The sequence below is a fragment of the Triticum dicoccoides genome, chromosome 7B, assembly GCF_002162155.2.
Source record: "Triticum dicoccoides isolate Atlit2015 ecotype Zavitan chromosome 7B, WEW_v2.0, whole genome shotgun sequence".
Lineage (NCBI taxonomy): Eukaryota > Viridiplantae > Streptophyta > Magnoliopsida > Poales > Poaceae > Triticum > Triticum dicoccoides.
In genome coordinates, this window is record NC_041393.1 from 217,476,446 (window position 1) to 217,487,680 (window position 11,235).

The following is an 11,235-nucleotide window of genomic DNA, read 5'->3' on the forward strand; positions in this document are numbered from 1 at the left end:
GTCACTGCCCCGTCGCTCGGTGCCACGCGGCGAGGTCAGTCTGCCTACCCACGCGCGCGACGGGACATGCCGTCAGGCGGGGCCCGCCACTACCGCGCCTCGGCACGCGAACGGATCCGTTGCGGCCGCGCGGACGGTTGGGTTTCCCACGTAGTTACTGCGCGCAGTAACTTCGTGGGGTAAATCGTGGGGGAGGGCGTGGGGTCCCGTGCGCAGTTAATCTCACGCCCGCCCCATCGGCTTCTCAGCCTATGAGGCTATAAGTAGGCGGGGGGAGAGGAGCGGTGAAGCACGCGCGCCCATCTTCCCTGCTCCCCCGCCTCCTCCTGCCTCCTCTGCCTCCTGTCTCCTTCTTGCCGTCGTCGTGCCGAACCACGCCGCGCCCGCCACGATGAGTTCTTCCTCTGCCGCCGCGGCTCCTGTCGTGCGCTCCGGCGTGTGGGACGGCTCCGACGTGGACGACGACCTCATCGAGTTTCTTCGCAAGACGCGCCGCCTCCCCGGTGCAAACCTCGTGCGAGCCCGTGCCGCGCCGGTGGGGGAGATACTGCCGGCGCCGGAGGAGGGCGACGGGTCATTTTCCGCTCGCACCTCATGCGCGGCCTGGGGTTGCCGGTGAGCGGCTTCTTTCGCTCCTTCTTGGAGCTTCACGGGCTCCAGCTGCACCACCTCACGCCGAACACGATGGTGCTGCTGGCTGCCTTCGCCACCTTGTGCGAAGGCTTCCTCGGCGTTCTCCCCACCATCGAGCTGTGGGGAGAATTCTTCCAATCCAAGCTCGGCACGCACGTCGCCGGCGTGCCGGCCCAGTGCGGCGCCTTCATCGCGATGCGGCGAACGACGGCCGACAATCCGTTTCCCTCCATCCCGCTGATCAAGTCGGTGAGGATGTGGCAGCGGTCTTATTTCTACGTGAAGAACGTCGCCCCAGACGGCGACTGGGTCAATCTGCCGCCTTACGAAGCCGGCGCACCGGCTGGGAGGCTCCCCAGCTGGTCCCACCGAGTCAAGACGCTGACTCCTGCCGGAGCCGCCGCCGTAGCGCGACTCCGAGTTCTGACGCAGTCAGAGGCCCTGGTTGGAGCCGACTTGCTGGCCGCCTTCGTGGCGTGCCGAGTCCTCCCTCTCCAAGGTCGGCCTCATCTGATCAGTCAGATGAGCGACCACCGGGACCCGAGTCGGATGTGCACCAGGGACATGCCCCGCGCAGAAGTGGCGAACATGGTGAACCACATCGCAAACTGCGAGCTTGCGGCGGACTGGCAGTTCGGCAAGGAGCCGTACTCGCGCGCCAACCCCCCTCCGGCGGTAAGTCGCATCTCTTGTTGCTCTGTTTTCTTTGTAGCCGAATCCAACTTCTGATCTTTTCGGTTTCTTTGAGTCGGAATCCCCTCATTCAGCCTGCAGCCGGCGTCGAAATACCGCCCCGCGAATTCGTCCCTGACCGAGCAGAGAGTGATGTCGATGACCCCGACTTGGGGGCGGCGGCGATGGAGGCCGATGCCGAAGGCGGAGGCGGGGGAGCGGGAAGCGGCTTTAGGCCCTCGGCCACCTTCGCCGACTGGCCTGAAGACGATGACGAAGGGGAAGTCACCCCGCGCCGCTAGCCAAGGGCTGGCCCACCGGGTACGAGTTCCTCTGTCGGCCAAGGCAGCACGAAGAGGCGCCACGCCAGGCCGAGTTCACTCGGCAGCAAGCCGGAGAAGTTCAAGGGGGCGGCCGCCGCGACCAAACGGGAGGAGGCGGCCGCGAAGGCCAACCGCTTCCGCAAGGAAGTGAAGAGGCCGCCACTGGTCTCTGCGTAAGTGCTTCTGCCTTCGCCTTATTCCTTTGGTGAATTCTGTCCGAGTCTTTTACACCCCTCCTTGCTTCAGGGCTCCTCTTACCCTTGAAAGGGTCGCCGCCCCCTTCGTCATGGGGTCGGTGGAGACGTTCGCCAACACTCGGCGAGTTGACCCCGCCGCCGACCTCCGGGAGGCGACGGAGCGAAACACGCGGGAGAAGCGCGACGAGGAGGAGGCCGACCGCCTGGAGAAAGCAGAGGCTAAGAAGGCGGCGGCATCCGCCCAGAAAAAACTGGACGAGGCCGAAGCCGCCGTTACGGCAAGGCGGCAAGCTGAGAAGGCCGCACACCGCCGATCGGCGTTGCTCGTCATCCCGCTGTCCTCCACGCCGCCGCCCCCGGAGTTCATGGGGCAGACCGGAGAAGCCGGCGCCGAGAACCCCATCGTGAAGAAGGAAAGCAGCGAGGCCTCCATGTCGGACATGCTCGTGCCGCCACCGCCGCCTCCGTCGCCGTCTGGGAGCGTGCGTGGAGAACAGCCGGCGAGCCCGCCGGTGCCGCCGATTGCGGACAAGTCCAAGGCGAGGCTGCTCCTCCAAGTTGCCTCGCCAGTGCGCCGCCGCCTTGAGAAGGCGACTTCGGCGCCGCGACCCTTGGAGACCGGTGCCGCCAGCTCGGCCATCCTAGATGCCGAGGCGACGAGCGCCGCGCCAGTCGGGTGGGTGCGCGGAGGCGGCACAGGTCCGCTGAACCAGGCGCTTCTGGACGTCCAGGCGAAGCTGCGAGCCGAGGGCGACGCCCTCCAAACTGCACCAGGGCGCATTTGGCATCGCGAACGGCCGTCCGAGTATGCCTTCTTCTTTTGATTCTTGTTTTTCTTGTTCTTCTCTGTGGGGGCGCACCAGCGCACCCACTGGGTGTAGTCCCTGAGTTTCGAGTCGGCTGCTGAGCAGGCGGTTCGGAACTCCCTCTGGCGAGTTCCAAATATTTAACTTTGTCCGAAATGCTTATTATAGGAGTATCACAACCTCCGCGCTACTGCCTTCAACCGCAATGTTGAGGAGCTGGGCAAGCGGACCGCCGACTTGTCGGAGAGCCGGAGTGAGTCCTTCTTCTTTTTTGCGGGGGCGCGCTGGCGCACCCGCGGGCTATAGTCCCCGAGATTCGAGCCGACTGCTGAGCAGTCGGGCCGGATCTTCTCAGCGACTTTCTTTGTTGACGACTTATCGTCTTTTTCTTTTTTCTTCTTCAGGGGCCAACGCCACTCTTCAGCAGCAGCTGGGCGAGGCCACACCGCCTTGCGCGCCAAGGGGGAGGAGTGTGGCAAGCTTGTCACGGAGCGTGATCTGCTGGCTGCGCAGCTGGCGGAGCAAAAGGAGCTGCTCAAGAAGGCGTAGGAGGAGGCATATAAGAAAGAGGCTGCGCTCCTGGCCGAGTTCGAGAGCGAGCGCTCCTCCTGGACTGACAAGGAGGCGCAGCTGACTTCCGGCTTCCATGAGATCGAGAACATCGTCGATGGTGAGTTTCTTGGTTTCCATTGAGCCGCCGACTGCGGGTCGGGCCGACTTTTGACTCTGACTTGTTTCTTTTTTGTCTTGGCAGACTTCTTCCCTGGACACTCGCAGGCAGTCACACAGGCCATCGAGGCTGATCGCGAGGCACGGAGGGCAAATGGCGCGGAGATCGCTGCTAACGCCCCCCTGACCATCGACGAGCAGCTTCTGAGTGTCGAGGCCCGTCTTCGGTCGGCCCATCGGTTGATGCGCCGGCTTAAGCGTGTCGGCGCCCAGGCGGTTGCCGCTCTGTGGCCAGACACGCCGATTCTGCGCACTGCCAGTCGGACTGCCGACTGGCTGGAGGTCGCAGCTGGCCGTCTTGAAGCCTGGAAGGGTTCCTCGGCCCGGGCCGGAGCGCGCCGAGCCTTGGAATTTGTCAAGGCGTGGTATCCGGGGCTGGACTTGGACCGGCTGGCCGCGTTCCGGTCAGAGCCCAAGCAGAGCTGGTGGCTGTGGAGGGCGCCCTCGTCAAGCGTGCGGCGGCGATTGCCGACTACACAGACACCAGCGTCTTCGTCCCCGAGCGGGCTGCAGGCGGCGAGGAGGTGTCGCCGGAGTGGTTCGGGATGAATCCGGACTGGGCAGAGGTGATTGGCTCCAGCACCGAGGAGGAAGACGAGCCGGAGGACGAAGGCGAGACGGAGGCGCCAGAAGACGGAGCGGGCGACCAGCCTCAGCTCGACCGCGCCTCCAGCAACAAGCCGCCGGAGACGATCAAGCCCAGACTGCCCAACCGGCCGTCCCGGCGCCTGACACCGCCGTCTCCTCTGACCCTCCGAACCTGGATGCCGCCTCCTAGGCTGCCGTCTTTGCCTCCGCTTTATCTGCCTTAGTAGTCTTTGAAAAACTTTGTTAAATTCGAACAATTCCACCCGTGGGGTGTATCTTGAACTTCTACTCAAAGATTCGGCCAAGGGCCTATGTAAATATTTATCCGAGTTCTATCTTTCCTTGCTCATTGCTCTTTAGGCTTTTCCCTTTGCCGCCTTCCCTTAGTCGCCGCCTTGCCAGTCGGACAACCGCTCTGCGGACTGCTGCTGGATCAAACGCTTGGCTACTTTGGGAAGGCAAGTACTTGGCCATTTTTAGAGTCTTTTTAACAAGTCGGATAGAAAGCGGTAAGCCGACTACTAAAGAGTTGGCTTTCCTTAATAGAAGCTAGTAGAAAGCGGCGAGCCGACTATTCATGAGTCGGCTTTTGCTTAAAAGATGCTGGAGGCCGTCTTAGGCTATGTTTGTGCTTTGGGTCCTTAGCCATTTTTCGTGTGGGCGCCCGTTCTTCCTCACTCCTGCCAACCAAACAGTCGCTCTACGAGCTGCGGCTTTTGATAGGAGACGGCTTAGGCGCCACACACTACTTGTCTGACTGCGGGAAGCACCTCATAGCGCGAGGCGGCGAGTCCCCGGCCGACTAGTCGAGCCCGGTGCCAAGCGGCATTAACAAAGAGTAATATACTCGAAGGCATAATTCTTATCATACAGATAACAAAAAAGGACAGTTCCCGAGCTCGTCTCGGGGGGCCCAAAGTCTTGGTACTTTAATACAAAGGGTAGCGTGATACATACTCCATCAACTGTAAAATCTTCGGAGAAGATTTGCGTTCCACGGGCGTTCTGTCTCTTTGCCGGAGTCGTCCCTCTTGCGTGCTCGGGGCTTCTGAGCGTTGATCAGGTAGTAGGAGTCGTTTCCCAGCACCTTGCTGATAATGAAGGGGCCCTCCCAAGGTGCCGACAGCTTGTGCTGGCCGGCTATTCGCTGGATCAGTCGGAGCACAAGGTCGCCCTCTTGGAAAGATCTTGGCCTGACCTTCCTGTTGTAGTATCGGTGTAGACTCTGCTGGTAGATGCTGGACCCGCTGAGTGCCAACAACCGGCCCTCTTCTAGAAGATCGACACCGTCTTGACGTGCTTCTTCTGCTTCTTCCTCGGTGTACATGGTGACTCGCGGGGAGTCGAACTCTATGTCCGTTGGGATGACGGCTTCGGCACCGTAGACGAGGAAGAAGGGTGTGAAGCCGGTTGACTTGTTTGGAATCGTGCGCAGACTCCAGAGGACGGCTGGCAATTCGTCAAGCCAACAGCCGGCCGAACACTCCAGTGGTTCGACCAGTCGAGGCTTTATGCCAGACAGGATGAGGCCATTTGCTCGCTCTACCTGGCCGTTTGACTGCGGATGGGCAATGGATGCTAAGTCCAGTCAGATGCCCTGAGTCGCGCAAAAACGGGCCAAGGCACCTTTGGCAAAATTTGTGTCATTGTCGGTGATGATGCTGTGGTATGCCATACCGAGTCGTGATGTCGGCGATGAAAGTCACTGCAGTCGGACCATTCAACTTCTTGATGGGCTTCACTTCTATCCACTTGGTGAACTTGTCCACCGCGACAAGTAAGTGAGTTAGGCTGCCTCATGCTGTTTTGAATGGTCCCACCATGTCCAGGCCCCAAACCGCAAAGGGCCAGGCAATGGGGATAGTCTTGAGTGCGGAAGCTGGCTGATGTGGCTTGGAGCGGAACATTTGGCACCCCTTGCACTTTTGGACTAACTCTTTGGCCTCTTCCAGGGCAGTTGGCCAGAAGCCATGTCGGAAGGCTTTGGCGACGAGTGCTCTCGAGGCCGCATGGTGGCCGCACTCGCCTTCATGAATGTCTCTGAGAATTGCTTGGCCTTGCTCTGACTCAACGCAACACTGGTAGATCCCAGTGACACTGCGCCTGACCAACTCTCTGTTGACTATGGTGTAGGCTGCCGCTCGGCGTTGTACTTGCCGAGCCAAGATTTCGTCAGTTGGCAGCTCTTTGCTTACTAGGAACTTGAGGATGGGCTGGGCCCATGAGGGTGCCACTATTTCTTCAATTTCCACTATTGCGACTTGGATAAGGACGGTTGGGCTGGGAGGCGGCGGGCTGGAGTCCGCAGCCGCTTGTTGACTTGACGACGTCCTCGGGCCGACTAGAGCAGTCCCCGGGCCGAGTTCTGGAGTCTTTGGTCTGGCCACCGCAGTCCCCGGGCCGGGTTCTGAAGTCCTCGGGCCGGCTTTGACTGCAGCGCTCTTGGAGTCTGATCCGACTTCTTCGGGTGGAGCCGGCATGAAGATTGAGTCTGACTCTGGTGAAGGCTTGATAGACGGCTTGAGGAGGCGCCGAAGGGCGACGCCGGATGGTATTGCTTGGCGGGTAGAACCGATTCGTGCCAAGGCATCTGCTTGGTCGTTGTCGTTCCTTGGCACGTGGAGGAACTCGCACCCCTCGAAGTATCCGCCGAGTTGCTGCACAAGGAAGCAGTAGCTCGCCATGTTTGCGTCCTTGGCGTCCCAATCGCCAGATGATTGCTGGACCACCAAGTCAGAGTCGCCATAACACAGGATCCGGCGAATGCCGAGTTCTTTGGCAAGCCGGAGCCCGTGAATGAGCGCCTCGTACTCGGCCACGTTGTTGGAGGCGGCGAAATGGATCTGCAGCGCATATCTGAGCTTGTCGCCCTTGGGGAAAGTGAGGACGACGCCGGCTCCCAAGCCAGTGCGCATCTTGGAGCCATCGAAGTGCATCCGCCAATGGGTGGAGTCGGGCACTGGTGGCAGATACTGGGTCTCGGCCCAATCGACGAGGAAGTCGGCCAGTGCTTGCGACTTGATGGCTGTGCGGGGCTCGTAGTAGATGGTGTAGGGAGCCAGGTCGATGGCCCATTTGACCACTCGGCCAGAAGCATCTCGGCTTCCGATGATCTCGGCTAGTGGGGCTGTGCAGACCACAGTGATTGGATGCTCCTGGAAGTAAGGCTTCAATTTCTTGGCGGCAAAATGCACGCCGTAGCACATCTTCTGGTAGTGGGGGTAGTTCTGCTTGGAGGCCGACAGTACTTCGCTCAGGTAATATACCGGTCTCTGGACAGGTAGCGCCTTGCCTTCCTCTTTGCGCTCGACTACAATGACTGTGCTGACTACCCGGCTGGTGGCAGCAATGTATAGGAGCATGGGCTCTTTGGGAGTCGGAGCCGCCAGCACAGGGGGAGTAGTCAACATTTTCTTCAGTTGGAGAAAGGCCTCGTCCTCCTTGGGAGTCCATTCAAAAAAGGTTGTCTTCTTCATGAGCTGATATAAGGGGAGAGCCTTCTCGCCCAGGCGACTGATGAATCGGCTGATGGACGCCAAACAGCCGATGAACTTCTGCACATCTAACAGTCGTCTGGGTGCTTCCATCCTCTCGATGGCCTTGATCTTCACAGGGTTGCACTCATGCCGCGCTCAGAGACCAGGAAACCAAGGAGCTGACCGGCTGGTACTCCGAAGACGCACTTCTCAGGGTTGAGCTTGATCTGGAATCGGCGCAGGTTCTCAAAGGTTTCCTTGAGGTCTTCCAACAGTGTCCCACATTTTTTCGTCTTCACCACCACGTCATCCACGTAGACGTGGGCATTTCTGCCGAGTTGCTTGAGGAGGCACTTCTGCATGCAACGCTGAAAGGTGGCGCCGGCATTCCTCAAGTCGAACGTCATGGTCAGGTAGCAAAAGGCACCAAACGGCATGATGAAGGCAGTCCTCAGTCTGTCAGCCGGGTTCAGCTTGATCTGGTGATATCCAGAATATGCATCTAAGAAACTCAACAACTCGCATCCGGCTGTGGAGTCTATCACCTGATCAATTCTTGGCAGAGCGAATGGGTCCTTGGGACAGGCTTTATTGAGGCTTGTGTAGTCGATACACATCCTCCACTGCTTGTTCTTCTTCAGCACCAGCACTGGGTTTGCTAGCCACTCTGGGAAAAACACTTCCATAATGAAGCCGGCTGCCAGGAGCCGGGCTATCTCTTCTCCAACAACTCTTCTCTTCTCTTCTCTTCTGACAGGCGGCGCAAGGGCTGCCTGACGGGCTTCACATCAGACCGGACATGTAATTTGTGCTCGGCGAATTCCGTCGGTACACCTGGCATGTCTCTAGGGGACCATGCAAAGATGTCTCGATTCTCACGGAGGAAATCGACGAGCTCGCCTTCCTATTTGCTGTCAAGGTTTGTACCCATGACAGTGTACCTCTCTGGATGCTCCGGGTCCAAAGGTATCTTCTTCGTTTCTCTGGCCGGCTTGAATGATCCTTCTGCTTCCGACTCCTTGGGGTCGGGCGACATCTCGGGCTGCTTGCCGTCCATCACCACAACCCGATCAAGGAGCCGTTTCTCAGCTGCGATCACCAAGGACTCGACCAGCCGGATGCTTTCGGCCGCGCAAGCGGACGACTTTCTGTAGTCGCCGGCCATGGTTAGAATTCCCTTGGAACTCGGCATCTTCATCTTGAGGTAGGCGTAGTGGGGGACCGCCATGAACTTGGCCGAAGCAGGTCGGCCAAGCAACGCATGGTACAGGCTTTCGAGGTCCACCACTTCGAACCAAACTGGCTCTCGGCGGAAATGATCTTTATCCCCAAAGAGGACGTCTATCAGGATCTTGCCGATTGGTGAGCAGGAAAGGCCAGGGACAATGCCGTGGAACACGGTCCGGCTGCTCTGAAGCTGTCTTCGCTTGATTCCTAACTTCTCCATCGTATCCTTGTACAGGATGTTGATACTGCTGCCTCCGTCTATCAGCACTCGCGAGAAACGAGCGGCCCGCCTATCTGTGGCGAGTGTGGCGCCTAAGACCAGGGCGTAGGAGCCCGGATTCGGCACCACCTCTGGGTGATCAGCTCTGCTCCAACTGATAGGTCTTTCGGACCAGTGCATGAACTCTGGAGTGCTTGACGCGACTGCGTTCACCTCTTGCTGCTGCTGGCGCCTGCTGCGTCGGTCGTCAGCCACACTGGTGAACACCACATAGGCTCCGTGCTCATCTGGGAACTCGTCTTGTATCGCGCCGACTGGCCTGACAGCCGGCTGCTGGGGCGGTGGTGGAGGAGGCGGCCCAGCAGGCGAGGGAGGGAGTAGGTCGTCTCCCTTGGCAATTCTGGTCAGCCAGTGGCATTTCCGGGTGGTGTGGTTCGACGGCTTCGCGCCGCTGTGGAACTTGCAGGGGCCATCCAGGGTCTGCTCGTAGGAGAAGGCCGGCAACCAGTTGGACTTGCCGCCTTTCTACCGCTTGGTCAGAGGCTGTCCCTCCGGCTGTTGGTCTTCGACTGTCGCCACTTGCCGGCTGTTGGAAGCCGGCTGTGGGGCCTTGCGCTTGTGGTCGCTTTGCTGCTGCCGCCTACTGGTGTCCCCAGCCGGAGTTCTTGGAGCCCGAGGGGCGACTTTGCCAGTCGCACTAACTTGAATCTCCGCCTTCATGGAGGAGTCAGGCGTGGCGTATTTGTCTACTGTGATCAGCAGCTCATCGACGGTCTCCGGCTCGTCGCAGAGGAGCTTGTGCTTGAGGAGGGTGCCTTCTCTGCACCCGGCAGTAAAGTACTCGATAGCCTGCACCTCGTGCACGCCCTCGCAGGAGTTCCGAAGCTCGGCCCAGCGCGTGAGGTAGTCGTGAGTGGACTCGTCGGGGCCTTGTACGCACAAGGAGAGTTGGCGAGGCTTGGGAGGTCGCTTGTACGTGCTCGTGAAGTTGCGGACGAAGGCCTCGGTGAAGTCGACCCAGCTGTTGATGCTACGGGGCTTCAGACTGTTCAACCATGTCCGGGCCGTGCCCTGGAGCATGAGCGGAACATATCTTACGGCAACACGCTTGTTGTCCTTTGCTATATTGACGGCTGTGGAGTAATTAATCAGCCAGTCCTCCGGCTTCACGGTGCCGGTGTATTTGGGCGTGTCTCGAGGGAGCGTGAACCCTTTGGGAAAGGGCTCATCTCAGATGCGGGGTCCGAAACAAGGAGGACCCAACTCGTCTTCTTCTTCCAGCGCCAGGGATCGGTGGAGTCGGTCGATCCGGTGGCGGGCATCGTTCTCTCTGACTCCCTCCCGGCGGCCAAGGCGGTCGCCGAGAGTCGGATGCTCTACAGGTGGCGGGGAGACTCGCCTTTCTCTGCGAGGAGGGGGAGGCAGATAGTCGTCCTGCTGTTCCACCGCTTTGGGGCGGCCGTCTTGGTCGCGCTCGATGGTGATGCGAGTCCGACTGTGGCTAACAGCCGGCTCCTTGTCTTTCTTTCCGCGGACCCCGCCAGTCGGCGTCCGAGACGTCGCACCTTGATCTCGGCGGGGTGGCGGGTCGTCGTTTTGTCGCCGCGGCGCCTCCGTGCGGCAGCCAGCTTCGTTCTGCGCGGCAGCCGCGTCGAGAAGCTGCTGAACTCGCTCTGTCATCATGCGGCGCTCTTCGCCCTCGAAGTTGTCGAGCTCATCCGCCACCGCCTGGGCGGCGCGGATGTTCTCCGCAGGCGTGGCATATACGGGGCGATCGGCCCCGAACAGATTGGCGTTGGCCCCGCCGCATTGCCGGACCGCGCCAAGGCAGCTAGGCCCAGTCGGAGCCGGCGAGCCGCCCACGGCGCGATCCATCTCACGTTGGTAGGCCTCCGACAAGCGTCTCATGCTTGCCAGCTTATTCGCGCCCTCGATGAGCTGAAGGAGGCGCGCCTCCAGCGTCTCGGCGTTGGCGTCTCCCGGAATCGGCACAGACAGATCTCGCAGAGCCGCGTCGAGCGGGTCGTGAGCTCCCTCGCCGGAACGCTCGCCGTGATCGAGGACGAGGACCTCCGTGATGGTGCTTCCGCCGCTCTCCGCATAAGGGAGCGTCTCGTCGTAGACCACCACGTTGGTGGGGAACGCGTCGAGCGACGCGGTGTCGGAGTCGACCAGCATCGGGTCGGTGGATCCTATGGACTCCAGGTCCACGGCAGGCTCGCCGGCGACGTGGAGTTGGTCGAGGAGACCCGCGAGGAGGCTCTCGGGGCCGCTCGTGCCTGCGTCGGATGCAGGCTCATTGGAGAGGTGAACCTCGCCGATAAGCTCGGTGAGGCAGCTGGCCGCGCAGGCAATCTCAGCGCC